The following is a 15,980-nucleotide window of genomic DNA, read 5'->3' on the forward strand; positions in this document are numbered from 1 at the left end:
TTAGGACTAAAGTATCTTGTCTGGAGAATTGGGTATTCGAGAATCCTTCTCCACAAGTGACATTAACATTACAACAAATAACCCAGAGATAGTTAACCATCAACCTGAATCTGGAAAACCGTTTCAGCATATACATAACAAAAAGGCCCAATCTAGCCGGTATGTAAAAACTAAGCACAAAAGGACATTGCGATTACCAAGCTAATATTTCCATCAGGAAACAGTTTGAGATGATCAGCCCACCCGAGACATATTAACTTTTAACGAGCCTGCCAAAATATTACAAAGAAATGTCAAGCCCGCCAAATTTAAACAAAGAATCCTGGACTGATTCGGCGTGAAGATTAGAACAGCTCAAACCATATAACTGTCCCCCTGTTTCAACCAAGGGTATGCCATACTACACCAGGTGCTATATTGCGAATATGCCATCAAGAAGGGAGAGAAACCAACGCGACAGTTGAAAACTAACTTCTCCAGCCTCAAAGCCCTGAAGTCGAAAAGGAAGGAAGAACATCACCATCGCGGCAGCAACCGACCACAGCCAACGTGGTACTACCAAAACCACCGCGATCGACCAAACTCAAAACAAAACTCCAACAGAAAGAAACCGAAGTATCGAAAGGTTCCACTCTACAATCTAAGTCCTGATTACCAACAGGTGAAAACATTACCTAAAGAGACTTTGAACCTATTTCTAATGAAGAAAACCGGGTACTTACCCCATAGATCCAAAACGCGCCCTACCTCATCAGCGGACTCAACCCAACTAAAGATCGCTCAGTAAGAAGTCTTCTCCGACATTCAGGGTACGGCAAGCAGAACCTACAGAATCCAACGAACCTCGAAATTGCGAAGTACCACTAACTGACCAGAAAGGATTGGTAAGCATAGTCCCTGCCTGCCCTGGAGTCTAACCTAGCGAGGATTAGGAATTGGGAGGTGGGAGGTGTAATTTTTACTGTAACCCCTTTGAATGTGTATTGTTCTTTATTCGTGTGATTATAAGCTTGACATTGTATTTTCTTGTCTGCAATAAAATCAAAGTTCTTTTACACCAAACCAGTTGTGCTTTGCACTTTATTACATCCCCCAAATAAAGCCAGAGTCGAGAACCCAAGGGAGTGGGAGCGATTCGAACCGCTCAAGGTCAGAGGTGAACCTGAACCCCGGGACCACCCCTTACATATCCCACAAACAGATACGAGATAAATAGTTTGGTGATGGGATTGTTCTCGTCCATCTTAACAGGCAGACAAGAAAGACTTACATTTATATAGCGCATTTAATGACCACCAGACGTCTCAAAGCGCTTTACAGCCAATAAAGTACTTTGGAAGTGTCGGCATTGTTGTAATGTGGGAAACGCAGCAGCCATTTGTGCACAGCAAGCTCCCACAAAGAGCAGTGTGATAATGATCAGATAATCTGTTTTCGTTATGTTGATTGAGGGATAAATATTGGTCAGGACACAAGGACAAAGTTTAGCACGGTTTGGAAGATGACACCTCTGACAGTGTAGCACTCCCTCAGTGCAGTGTCAGCCTGGATTATGTGCTCAAGTATCTGGTGTGGGACATGAACCCCCAACCTCTGACTCGGAGGTGAGAATACTCACTACTGAACGAAGGCTGACAGGGGTTATCATATTTTCGGACACGGAAATACTGCCCCAACACCCGCCCCTCTCTCATCTAGTGAGGTTTTCACACATTGCCTCCAAAGTGATATTTTCTACCAATCTGCCTGCCGAGGGAATGTGACACCCCCACCCCCTGTCGACGCAGTGTTACACTCTCCCACCCCCTGTCGACGCAGTGTTACACTCTCCCATTTCCCCCTGTCGACGCAGTGTTACACTCTCCCATTTCCCCCTGTCGACGCAGTGTTACACTCTCCCATTTCCCCCTCTCTCATCACAATCACAAAATATTACAGATGCTGGAATCCGAAACAGAAACAGAAAGTGCTGGAAGTTATGGTCTGAAACTTCTGTCCCTATTGTTTCAGGCACCAGCTGTTTGTGATTCTGCCATCCCCATTGGCAACATTTAATCATTCCTGCCTTCCACCCGATCACAGACCGTCCCTTTTGTTCATTCCTCCCCTCCCCCCTTTCCCTGCCTCTGCACCTGCTTCAAACCTGTTACATCTCTGACATTGCCAGTTCTGACAAAGGGTCTCAGACCTGAAACGTTAACTGTTTCTCTCAGCACAGATGCTGCCTGGCCTGCTGAGTGTTTCCAGCATTTTCTGTATCTGTCCCCTCGCTCATTCTCCCTTACACACCTTGGTCCCGTCATTCCCCCATTCTCCAACCTTGCTTGACCTGAGACTGCCCAATGCCAGGGAAAATCGACTACTTTTTATCCATTTTATAGGTCTTATAAATATAAATATTTTTTGAATATTGATGTTATTAGAAAACTTACTTCGATTCGCTCAAGCTGAATAATTGAGCATTTATAAAGATACAATGAGCATCATTGCACTGTTGGGGTCACTGGCAACTCCCAGCCAGCTCCCAGCCAGCTCCCCTGCTCTTTTATTCAACACTTGCTGTTTAATTTTCTTTCCCCTGTTTTAACAAAGCTGATTTTCACGCTGGTTTATAACAATAGTTAAAAGGTTATTGATGTACACCTTGTTCCTTGGAGGATTTCACAGACTGAATACATGAACCGTGAAACATTAGACAGTAATCTTTAAATGGACATGCCCTATTGATGATCCCTCACCACTTCCACAGGAGGAGGCTCGAAATTCACAAAATTAACATCTTAAGAGCCCTGCTTTAATACTGAAATAATCATTTGTACTTCCAAAATAAACTTTGAGATGTTTCAATACACTGACAATTTCTCCTTCTTCCTTCTCCAGCAGGGCAACAAGTGCACCGAGATGAGTGCCATCCTTGCCCTCATTGCAATATTGCATTTACTTCTGCACATTTTCTCCAGAAGCACATCAGAAGACATCCTGAATCGGGTGGGCAGATTTCAGCAGGGCAATCTTCTCCACCGAGCACAAAATATCTTTTGCAATGGGAAAGTGGGCAGCGATCGTTTACACAATCTGTCCAAAACAGAGAAACTAAAAAATCAGGAGATCTTCACCTACACCAGTGGATCCACACAGGAGAGAGGCCGTATAAGTGCACTGAATGTGGAAAGAGTTTCACACAGGCAGGGAGCCTCCATAGACACCAGCGGATCCACACAGGAGAGAGGCCGTATAAATGTATGGAATGTGGAGAGAGTTTCACAGTGTCAAGTAACCTCCATAGACACCAGCGGATCCACACAGGAGAGAGGCGGTATAAATGTAGAGAACGGTAACCAATTTATAATTTTACTGATTTTGAATTTTTCTTTCTATTTGAATGGCCTTCAATAATCACTTGTCACCTCAAACATTACTCATATTTATACTTCTTACCTTTCACTCTTTATGATAATATTTGTGTGGATTAAGATGGAATAGAAGGATAAATTCCATGATGTCTCACTGCCCGTGAGGGTTGGAGATTTGGGGCTGTGTTGTTGTAGTCTAATGTCTGACCCTCTTGCTCTGAAATTGTATCTTCCAATTGCGTTTTCAAAATGTTCCCTCTGATATAAACTGCAGCATCTTCAGAATGTGTTTAATCTCCGAGAGTCTTTGTCCCACCGAGCTGTCACAGCCCCTTTAATCTGATGGAGAGAGATCGCTGGGATTGATGCTGTCTTTATGCAGTCTGGTTACATCTGCGTTGGTAAAGGTGCCTATCACAAAATATACTGTGTTAATAAATATAGCGACTGAAAAATTATGTTCCATGAGATTTCGTGAACAGATGTTCAGTAAAATGGTGTTATTGTAGTTTTCAAAGTTTAAGAAAGTGTCGACAAAAGTTTAAGCAGAAACTGAAGCTGAAAATTGAAAAGTTGGATGTGTTGAAACGTATAATATATTTGACAGACTCGACGGGTTGAAATGTACTTTAATTTATATTATTCTGTATTGTATTTAAAATATTTCCATACAAACTAATTGATCTGCGTCTACATTGTCCTAGTAAAATCTATGTTGATGTACAGTGTTATTCGAACATTATTAAACAAGCAAATTGTGATCTAATTGTCATTGAGCAGTTTATTTAACTCTGATATATTTTACCCTCTAGCCAGTTATAGATAGCGGTCGAGGGCACAAAATTGTGCTTTGTCAGTCTGAGGCGGTGTTAAAGCGATGAGACGGTTGTGTAATACAACGGCAGGAAAGGATATACTGGACAAGGATCACCAGCAGGAACTCTGTCTGATTTAGCCTACTGTAACCCAGGGGTCACTGGGTGGTAATCAGGAACAGGAACCCTGGATAATTTCCACTCTCTCCAACACAGGGATCCAGTGGACAGTGATCAGGAATAGGACCCCTGTCTGATCCCTCTGAACTGCCCCATCAAACACTCCATGGTACCCTACAGCACGGGTTAGATACAGAGGAACATTCACTTTGCACTGTTCCACCAATCCCTGCCACGACAGGATTGCACAGTCTCGATACAGAGAAAAGTTCCCTCTACACTGTCCCATCAAACACTCCCAGGGCAGGTATAGCACGGGGTTAGATACAGAGTAAAGCTCCCTCTACACTGTCCCATCAAACACTCCCAGGACAGGTACAGCACGGGGTTAGATATAGAGTAAAGTTCCCTTTACACTGTCCCATCAAACACTCCCAGGGCAGGTATAGCACGGGGTTAGATACAGAGTAAAGCTCCCTCGACACTGTCCCATCAAACACTCCAAGGACAGGTACAGCACGGGGTTAGATACAGAGTAAAGCTTCCTCTACACTGTCCCATCAAACACTCCCAGGGCAGGTATAGCACGGGGTTAGATACAGAGTAAAGCTCCCTCGACACTGTCCCATCAAACACTCCCAGGGCAGGTACAGCACGGGGTTAGATACAGAGTAAAGCTCCCTCTACACGGTCCCATCAAACACTCCCAGGGCAGGTAGAGCATGGGTTAGATACAGAGTAAAGCTACCTCTATACTGTCCCATCAAACACTCCCAGGGCAGGTACAAGGGGTTAGATACAGAGTAAAGCTCCCTCTACACTGTCCAATCAAACACTCCCAGGGCAGGTATAGCACGGGTTAGATACAGATTAAAGTTCCCTCTACACTGTCCCATCAAACACTCGCAGGGCAGATACAACATGGTTTGTGTTTAAAGTTCCCTCACACTATTTATGAAATCAGGTTATAGTGAGGGGGTCTATCGATTATTAAATTTGATGTAAATGGAGAGGAGGGATAAGAACATAAGAAATAGGAGCAGGAGTAGGCCATTCAGCCCCTCGAGCCTGCTCCGCCATTTAGTAAGATCATGGCTGCTCTGATCTTGGGCTCAGCTCCACTTCCCCGCCTGCTCCCCATAACCCTTTACTCCCTTATCTTTCAAAAATCTGTCCATCTCCACCTGAAGTATGTTCAATGACCCAGCCGCCACAGGTCTCTGGGGCAGAGAATTCCACAGATTTACAACCCTCTGAGAGAAGATATTCCTCCTCATCTCAGTTCTAAATGGGTGACCCCTTATTCTTAAACTATGCCCCCTAGTTCTAGATTCTCCTACGAGTGAAAACATCCTCTCTGCATCTATCCTGTTGAGCCCCCTCAGTATCTTATATGTTTCAATAAGATCACCTCTCATTCTTCTAAATTCCAAAGGGTAGAGGCCCAACCTTTCTTCATAAGTCAACCCTTTCATCTCAGGAATCGACCAAGTGAAGCTTCTCTGAACTGCCTCCATTGCAAGTATATCACTCCTTAAATAAGGAGACCAAAACTGTACACAGGACTCATAGGTGTGGCCTCACCAATACCCTGTACAGTTGTAGCAGGACTTCCCTTTTATACTCTATCCCCTTGCAATAAAGGTCAATATTCCATTGGGCTTCCTGATCACTTGCTGTACCTACATGCTAACTCTTTGTGTTTCATGCACAGGGACCCCCAGGTCCCTCTGTACTGCAGCATTTTGTAATCTCCATTTAAAGAATAATTTTATATTTTATTTTTCCTGCCAAAGTGGGTAACCTCACACTTTCCCACATTATACTCCACCTCCCAAATGTTTGCCCACTCACTGAGCCGGTCTATATCCCACTCACTGAGCCGGTCTATATCCCACTCACTGAGCCGGTCTATATCCCACTCACTATATCCCTTTGCAGATTTTTTGGGTCCTCCTCACAATTTGCTTTCCCGCCCATTTTTGTATCATCAGCAAACTTGCCTACATTACACTCAGTCACTTTATCCAAATCATTAATACAGATTATAAATCCCTGTGGCATCCCACTCGTTACCTTTTGCCAAACGGAAAATGACCCATTCATCCCGACTCTCTGTTTGCTGTTAGTTAGCCAATCCGTTATCCAGGCTAATATATTACCCCCAACCCTTATTTTATGCAGTAACCTTTTTTGTGGCATTATATCGAATGCCTTCTGGAAACCCAAATACACCACATCCACTGGTTCCCCCTTATCCACCCTGCTTATTACATCCTCAAAGAACTCCAGCAAATTTGTCAAACATGATTTCCCTTTTATAAAACCATGCTGACTGTGATTGATTGAATCATGCTTTTCCAAATGTCCCACTACTGCTTCCTTAATAATGGACTCCAGCATTTTTCCAACGACAGATGGTTGGTTAACTGGTCGATAGTTTCCTGCTTTCTGTCTCCCTCCTTTTTTTAAAATAGGGGCATTACATTTATGGTTTTCCAAGCTGCTGGGACCTCCCCCAGCACCCAGAGAATTTTGTTAGATTACAACCAATGTATCCACGATCTCTGAAGCCACTTCTTTTAAGACCCTAGGATGCAGGCCATCAGGTTCAGGGGACTTGTCCACCTTTAGTTTGAGGGGATTCCTGTATGGGCTGCTCTTGCACATTCTCCACTTTACCATCCTCGTCTGCCATTTGGACACATCACGGCACACCACCTAGCCGTTCGGAGGAGATGGGGGGTCTCCAATTGAGTGCTCGCTACGTGGGAGTCCTCCCTTTATTTATTGGAGACTTGGTCTGGAGGGTGTAACATGGGGCAGTCCCGTGCAATCGGTTTTTAAGTCCATGCACAGACTCCCAGGCTGCCTGTAATTTCTGCGGTCTGGAAGAGACCGTGTTCCATGTTTATGTGGACTGTGTCAGGTTGCAGCCCCTGTTCCAATATTTGAAGGGGCTGCTCCTCAAATTCTGGTTGCAATTAAGTCCCATGATCCTGATCTTTGGGTATCCTGTGCGGCGCGGAGCGGGAAGGTCGGAAGGCCTCCTCGTCGGACTGCTCCTGGGCATGGCCAAGGTGACTATTAACCGGTCCAGGCAGATGGCAATCGAGGGGGTCGCTCTGCTCACCTGAACCCTCCCCCACCCCCCACTATTTAATTTAATGCCCTCTCTATAGCCCTAGTTATTTGATTCACCAGGACACTGGTCCCAGCATGGTTCAAGTGAAGCCAGTTCCAACGGAACAGCTCCCTCTTGCCCCAGTACTGGTGCCAGTGCCCCATGAATCGAAACCCATTTCTCCCACACCAGTCTTTGAGCCACGTGTTCATCTCACTGATCTTATTTACCCGATGCAAATTTGCTCGCGGCTCAGGTAGTGATCCAGAGATTATTACCTTTGTGGTTCTGCTTTTTAATTTAGCACCTAGCTGCTCACACTCCCTCAGCAGAACCTTTTTCTTTGTTCTATCTATGTCATTGGTACCTTCGTGGCTCACGACAACTGGATCTTCACCCTCCCACTCCAAGTTCCTCTCCAGTCGAGGAGATGCCCTTAACCCAAGGGAACACAGCCTTTGGGATTCACGCTCTCGGCTGCAGAGAACAGTATCTATCCCCCTAACTATACTGCCACCTACCACTACCACATTTCTTTTTACTCCCCCACTTGAATGGTCCCCTGTACCACGGTGCTGTGGTCAGTTTGCTCATCCTCCCTGCAGTCTTTGCTCTCGTCCACACAGGGAGCAAGAATCTCATACCTGGTCGACAATTGTAAGGGCTGAGGCTCCTCCATCACTACATTCTGGGTCCCCATACCTGCCTCACTCAGTCACACCCTACTGTCCCCGACAACGGACCAAATTTGAGTGAATTAATCTAAGGGGTGTGACATGCATTCTGGAACACAGCGTCCAGGTAACTCTCCCCATCCCTGATGTGTCCTAGTGTCCGAGCTCAGACTCCAGCTCATCAACTCGGAGCTGAAGTTCCTCCAGCTGCAGACACTTCCTGCAGATGTGGTCGCCGTGGACCTCAATCGGGTCAACCAGCTCCCACCTGTAACAGCAGTAACACCCTCCCCTGCCATCTCTAATGTATTTCATTCATTAAGTTCTCAAGTGTTTAACCTTTAGTTTTGAATCCCGACTCTTAATTTAAACTAAAGCCCAAGACAAGATAGAAAAACTCCCCTACCATGTCGAAGAATGTTGGTCTGAAGATATCGGAGTTCATCTGAAAAAAATGAAGCAAATAAAAGACAATTAAAATATGTTCTGAGTATCCTTACTGAGATTTGTATGAATTTTAGGCTGTGAGATTCACTTTGTACACAGGAGTGAAGGATTACAAAGATGATGGGGATACAATTCCGGACGGTGGCTTCCGTCGTACAAACACCTCCGACCCGGAAATAATTTACGAATCTACCTGTTGGTCCTGGAGAAATGTAGGATCTCGGTCGGAGGCCGAGCTTCGCTGCGTATCACATGGGGACCTGTCTTCAAGGTACGCAAGACCAAGCTGGAGTCACAAAGGCCTGGGCAACCAATCACAATGCAGTATTCTCATTATAATAATGGGAATGCCGACTTTACGAGTTCCCATTACTATCAATAAGAAAACACCTAAAACACCCAAACACATCATAATAAATAAATAAAACACCTCACATATTTAAATTAATTGAAATGAAAGATAATTAAATGTTTTAGAAAAAATACATATTTTTTGAAATTTTTTTAAATGTGTTTTAATACGGTTTAATATAAACTTACCTTAAGGGACAGGGTTTTAAATGTAAAACAGAGTTTTTAAATGTAATTTTTATGTTTTAAAACTCTTACGCTGGTAAAAGTCGGCTATGCGCCTGCTTTCACCAGGTGTAAGAGTTTGAAGGACAGTCGCTGGGTAGGAGTAGCCCAATCTCTCCCGCGCGAATGTCCTTCCTGCTGGGATGCGGAGGACAGATCGGAAAAGCACTGCGCCCTGAAAACCGGCTTCTGCGAGGACTTGCCGGGTCGGTCCGCACTTCGTACGGACCCAGTGAGGCCGGAATTTCAGCCCCTATAACTTAGATTGGAAAAGATCACTAGGTTGATTCATATGAGGGGGTGTCCTACGAGAGAGATTGAGCAGACTAGGCTTATAATCTCTCGAGTTTGGCAGAATGAGCGGTGATCTTATTGAAACATATAAAATGCCTAAGGGCCTTGACAAGGTGGATGCTGGGAGGATGTTTTCCCCTGGCTGGGGAGTGTAGATCGAGGGTGTACAGTCTCAGAATAAGGGGCCGGCCGTTTAGGACGGCGATGAGGAGACATTTCTTCACTTCACACGTGTGAATCCTTGGAATTCTCTACTCCACAGGGCTGTGGAGGTTCAGTCGTTGAGTATATTCAAGACAGAGGTCAATAGATTTTTGTATACCAAGGGAATGAAGGGATATGGGAATCAGGCGGGAAAGTGGAGTTGAGGTCGAAGATCAGCCATGAACTTGTTGAATGATGGAGCAGCCTCGAAGAACCGAATGGCCTGCTCCTGCTCCTATTTCTTATGTTCTTATCTATCTTTACCATCAATCACTATCAGATCAAGTATAGCACGTGTTAGATGCAGCATAAAGCTCCCTCCACACTGCCCCATCAAACAGGTCCTTTTCTGCACACTTTATTATTTACACCTACACACACTTTCTCCGAGTACGGTTTGTGAATTCAAATCAAAGTCCTGATCACTGCAAATCCCTCAGCCTTTTCACTCTGCACTCTCCAGATGTAATCTTACAACAGCACTTATCAACTCCCAACGGTCCAGCCTTTGGCCCACCATTCACCATGACATTTTTGCAGTCACCAATCTACTCAATCACACCCTCACCACCACATTCAATGCCCGAGTCCCTATTAAAACAATGACTCTCTCTCACCCTGGCCATTCCCCCTGGTACAGCCCTGATCTTCATCCCATTAATCCAAGGGATGTAGACTTGAACCGATATGGCAGACAACTGGTTTAGCCATTCACCGCCAGATCTGGCTGGACCACAGAAAGCACTATCGGGTCCTGCTCTCGTCTGCCAAAATTGCTCTCTATTCCAGAATCATTCTGGAATGTAAAGACAAACCCCGGCTTCTATTCTCCACTGCTAACTGTCTTTTTAAACCCTTCTCCCTAGATTCCACCCTCACCTTCGACAATACGTGTGAGGAGCTCATGGACTTTCTTGTCTCTAAGATTGAGACCAGTTGTTCGGCCGCCTCTGCCTCTTCCCTTCCTTACCCTCGCCCACCGAGCCAAACTTCCTCTAAGGAAGCCCCCTGCCCGAGCCCTGACCTCACATCTCTCTCCAGTTTCTCTCCGATCTCCCATCATGACTATTCCGAGCTAATCCTGTCCATGAGACCCACTTCCTGCTCCCTTGACCCTATTCCCATTAAAATGCTGACCACCCAACTTCCTTTTCTGGCTCCTATGTTAGCTGACATTGTTAACGGTTCTCTCTCCTCAGGTACTGTCCCCCTCTCCCTCAAATCTGTCATCATCACCCTTCTCCTCAAAAAAACAACCCTCGACCCCCTCCGTCCTCACAACCTACCGCCCATCTCCAAACTCCCTTTCCTCTCCAAAGTCCTTGAACGTGTTGTCACCTCCCAATCTGTGCCCCACTTTCCCACAATTCCATGTTTGAATCCCTCCAATCCCGTTTCCGTGCCGACCACAGTACCAAAATGGCTTTCATCAAAGTCATAAATGACATCATTTGTGACTGTGACAATGGCAAACTATCCCTCCCCATCCTTCTCGACCTGTCTGCAGCCTTTGACACAGTTGACCACTCCATCCTCCTCCAGCACCCCTCCACCGTTGTCCAACTGGGTGGGACTGCCCTTGTCTGCTTCCAATCTTATCTATCGAACTGTAGCCTGAGAATTACCTGCAACGGCTTCCCTCCCCGTCCCCACATCATTAGCTCTGGTGTCCCCAAAGGATCTAACCTTGGCCCCATTCTATTCCTCATCTACATGTTGCCCCTTAGCGACATCATTCAAAACACCGCTTCAGTTTGCACATGTACGCTGATGACACCCAGCTCTACCTCACTACCACTTCTCTCGACATCCAATTGTGCATGAGCAGAGTTTTTCACCAACTGAATATTGGGAAGATCAAAGCCATTGTTTTCGGTCCCCACCACAAACTCCATTCCCGAGCCACTGACTCCATCCCTCTCCCCAACTTCTGTCTGAGGCTGAACCAGACCGTTTGCAACCTTGGTGTCATACTTGACCCTGAAATGAGCTTCCGACCACAAAACCACTGCATAACTAATACCGCCTATTTCTACCTCTGTAACATCGCCTGTCTCCTCCCTTGCCTCGAGACTTGACTATTCCAACGCACCTCGGCTGGCCTCCCATATTCTACCTTTTGAAGAATTGAGGTCATTCAAAGCTCGGCTGCTAGTATCCTAATTCGCACCAAGTCCCACTCACCCCTCTGGCTCCTGGTTAAGCAACACCTTGATTTTGAAATTCTCATCCTTGTTTTCAAATCTTTCCATGTCCTCGCTCATCCCTATCTCTGTAATCTCCATCAGCCCCACAACCTCCCGAGATGTCTGCACTCCTCTAATTCAACCCTCTTGGACATCCCTGATTATAATCACTCAACCATTGGTGGCTGTGCTTTCTGTTGCCTCGGCCCCAAGGTCTGGAATTGCTGCCTAAACCTCTCTATCTCTCCACCTCTCTTTCCTCCTTCAATACGCTCTTTAATACCTACCTCTTTGATAAAGTTTTTGCCTCTGTGTCAAATGTTATGCCTTATAACACTCCTGTGAAGCACCTTGGGACATTTTACTGTTTTAAAAGCGCTATAGAAATACAAGTTGTTGCTGTTGGAAGATCAGCACAGAGGCGTTCCTTTCGTCAATGGCATCTGGATTTAAATCCTGCCCAGTTCATCAATTGTATTTCCTGGATGTTGTCCAGGTCCTGCTGTAGGCTGGCATAGGATGCTTCACAACCTTAGACAAGGAGCTGCTATTCCCAATAAAAAGCGGCCATGAAAAAAGAACAATCGGTGCCTGTTTGTGGGCAAACACAGGCCTGCACTCCTGTCCCACCACTCTGACATGCTGTATTGCTCCACCAATCCCCTGGCCTACCAAGACCCTGTGTTATCTCACCAAAACACGCAATAAATTATTCCTGCCCTGAGGAAATGGATAGGTTACTTTGCACATACACAGGTAATCATCGTCACAAAGTTCCCTTTCTTCAGTGTAAACTTTTCTCTCTCTATTTCTCAAACTGTATCTTCTGCTTTCAGTCTCTTTGGTTGTTTCTTCATTTGCTGTACCCAAAATCTTTCCAGTGCAGACACCTGTGGAATAAATCAAAAAGATAATGATCAGAATTGAACCAATTAATTGTAATATTCTTGCATGTAAGGTTTGTTTTTGGTTGAAATGGAGATGCTGAAGATATTTACATAATAATGCAAGACATTGCGTTAATCTGATCAGAATGACTAATGTAATATCAACATAGACCATCCCTTCCTCATTAAAACACCCTCAAGTATACAAAATGGAAATACTTTACTGAAATCTTTTATTCCTGGACAAATATATTTCTTGCATTCACGACGAGCTTCACTTTCACAAACCAAGGTTCTCGTTTCTCTGTTGATCTTTTGAACTGAAACTGTCTCTTCCATAGCTGAGGCTGTGAACCCGTACTGTACCTGCCCTGGGATTGTTTGATGGGACAGTGTAGAGGGAGCTTTACTCTGTATCTAACCCCGTGCTGTACCTGCCCTGGGAGTGTTTGATGGGACAGTGTAGAGGGAGCTTTACTCTGTATCTAACCCGTGCTGTACCTGCCCTGGGATTGTTTGATGGGGCAGTGCAGAGGGAGCTTTACTCTGTATCTAACCCGTGCTGTACCTGCCCTGGGATTGTTTGATGGGACAGTGTAGAGGGAACTTTACTCTGTATCTAATCCCCTGTACCTGCCCTGGGATTGTTTGATCGGACAGTGTTGACATAGCTTTACTCTGTATCTAACAATGCAATCCTGCCCTGGGATTGTTTGATGGGGCAGTGCAAAGGGAATTTTACTCTGTATCTAACCCGTGCTGTCGAGTGCTGTGGAGTGTTCGATGGGGCAGTTTAAAGGGATCTTTAGTTCTTATCTAACCCATGCTGTAGCTACCCTGGGAGTGTTTGAGGGGCAGTGTCGAGGGATCAGCCAGGGTTCCTGCTCCTGATCACTGTCCAGTGACCCCTTGGTTAGAAAGAGAGAGGAAATCTGCCAGAGTTCCTGCTCCTGATCACTATTCAGTAACCACTGGGTTTGAGTGGATGAGATTGAGCCCGTGTTCCTGTTACCGATTCAATTATAGATGTAATAAAATTAGTTGATTCACAATCTTTAGTACACTATTTCCATAGTAACTCATCATGTTCAGGTGTCTGGTCTGGAGGTCTATGACAAACCCCAATGATTATTCCTCACTCATGTGACTGATCCACTCGTACCCTAAATCACCCTGGATGTTCCTGATTAACATGATAAAACAGACAGCAAGAGTTTCTATAGGTACATAAAAAGGAAAAGGGTGGCTCAAGTAAATGAGGATGAAACCGGGGAATTAGTAATGGGGAACATGGAGATGGCAGAAACTCTGAGCAAATATTTTGCATCAGTCTTTACAGTAGAGGACACTAACAATATTCCGACACTGGATAGTCTCGGGGCTATGGGGGAGAAACTTAACACAATCACAAAGGAGGTGGTACTCAGTAAGATAATGGGACTAAAGGCAGATAAATCCCCTGGACCTGATGGAGTGCATCTTAAGACCTGATGGTTCTTAAGAGAAGTAATGGCAGGGATTGTGGATGTATTGGTTGTAATTTACCAAAATTCCCTGAATTCTGGGGAGGTCCAAGCAAATTGGAAAACTGCAAATGTAATGCCCATATTTTAAAAAGGAGGCAGACCAAAAGCAGGAAACTATAGACCAGTTAGCCTGACATCTGTGGTTAGGAAAATGTTGGAGTCCATTATTAAAGAAGCAGTAGCAGGACATTTGGAAAAGCAAAATTTGGTCAGACAGAGTCAGCATGGATTTATGAAGGGGAAGTCATGTTTGACAAATTTGCTGGAGTTCTTTGAGGATGTAATGAACAGGGTGGATAAAGGGGAACCAGTGGATGTGGTGTATTTGGACTTCCAGAAGGCATTTGACAAGGTGCCAAATAAAAGGTTTCTGCACAAGATAAACGTTCACGGGGTTGGGGGCAATATATTAGCATGGATAGAGGATTGGCTAACTAACAGGGAACAGAGAGTCGGGATAAATAGTTCATTCTCTGGTTGGCAACCAGTAACTAGTGGGGTGCCGCAGGGATCAGTGCTGGGACCCCAAATATTTACAATCTACATTAACGACTTGGAAGAAGGGACTGAGTGTAACGTAGCCAGGTTTGCTGACGATACAAAGATGGGAGGAAAAGCAATGAGTGAGGAATACACAAAAAATTTGCAAACGGACATAGACAGGCTACATGAATGGCCAAAAATTTGGCAGGTGGAGTATGATGTTGGAAAGTATGAGGTCAAGCACTTTGGCAGAAAAAAATCAAAGAGCAAATTATTATTTAAATGGAGAAAGATAGCAAAGTGCCGCAGTACAGCGTGACCTGGGAGTACTTGTGCATGAAACACAAAAGAATAGCATGCAGGTACAGCAAGTGATCAGGAAGGCCAATGGTACCTTGGCCTTTATTGCAAAAGGGATGGAGTATAAAAGCAGGGAAGTCTTACTACAGCGATATAAGAAACATAGAAAATAGGTGCGGGAGTAGGCCATTCGGCCCTTCGAGCCTGCACCAGCATTCAATAAGATCATGTCTGATCATGCAACTTCAGTATTCCATTCCTGCTTTCTCTCCATACATTTGATCCCTTTAGCCGTAAGGGCCATATCTAACTCCCTTTTGAATATATCTAACGAACTGGCCTCAACAACTTTCTGTGGTAGAGAATTCCACAGGTTCACAATTCTCTGAGTGAAGAAGTTTCTCCTCATCTCGGTGCTAAATGGCTTACCCCTTATCCTTAGACTGTGACCCCTGGTTCTGGACTTCTCCAACATCGGGAACATTCTTCCTGCATCGAACCTGTCCAATCCTGTCAGAATTGTATATGTTTCTGAGATCCCCTCTTATTCTTCTAAATTCCAGTGAATATAAGCCTAGCTAATCCAGTCTTTCTTCCTATGTCAGTCCTGTCATCCCGGGAATCAGCCTGGTGAACCTTCGCTGCACTCCCTCAATAGCAAGAATGTCCTTCCTCAGATTAGGAGACCAAAACTGCACACAGTACTCAAGGTGTGGTCTCACTAAGGCCCTGTACAACTGCAGTAAGACCTCCCTGCTCCTATACTCAAATCCTCTCGCTATGAAGGTCAGCATGCCATTTGCCTTCTTTACTGCCTGCTGTACCTGCATGCCTACCTTCAAGGACTGATGTACCATGACACCCAGGTCTCATTGCACCTCCCCTTTTACTAATCTATCACCATTCAGATAATAATCTGCCTTGTTGTTTTTGCAACCAAATTGGATAACCTCACACTTATCCACATTATACTGCATCTGCCATGCATTTG

General features: G+C 45.0%; 1 long non-coding RNA gene across 3 annotated transcripts in view; it reads right to left on the minus strand.

Moving 5' to 3' along the window:
• LOC139240829 (uncharacterized) overlaps positions 1-15,980 on the minus strand; it is a 163,507-nt gene that overhangs the window by 46,177 nt on the left and 101,350 nt on the right. For 2 of the 3 annotated variants that reach the window (XR_011588742.1, XR_011588743.1), the window contains exons 2-4: positions 12,546-12,683; positions 8,493-8,531; positions 3,439-3,764 (exon numbers count right to left, since the gene is read on the minus strand). This is a non-coding gene — a long non-coding RNA (uncharacterized lncRNA). Of the gene's footprint in view, positions 1-1,843; positions 3,765-8,492; positions 8,532-12,545; positions 12,684-15,980 lie in introns of those variants that run through there. The other variant, XR_011588741.1, reaches the window with a different exon arrangement.

This window comes from Pristiophorus japonicus, chromosome X (assembly GCF_044704955.1).
Source record: "Pristiophorus japonicus isolate sPriJap1 chromosome X, sPriJap1.hap1, whole genome shotgun sequence".
Classification (NCBI taxonomy): Eukaryota; Metazoa; Chordata; class Chondrichthyes; family Pristiophoridae; genus Pristiophorus; species Pristiophorus japonicus.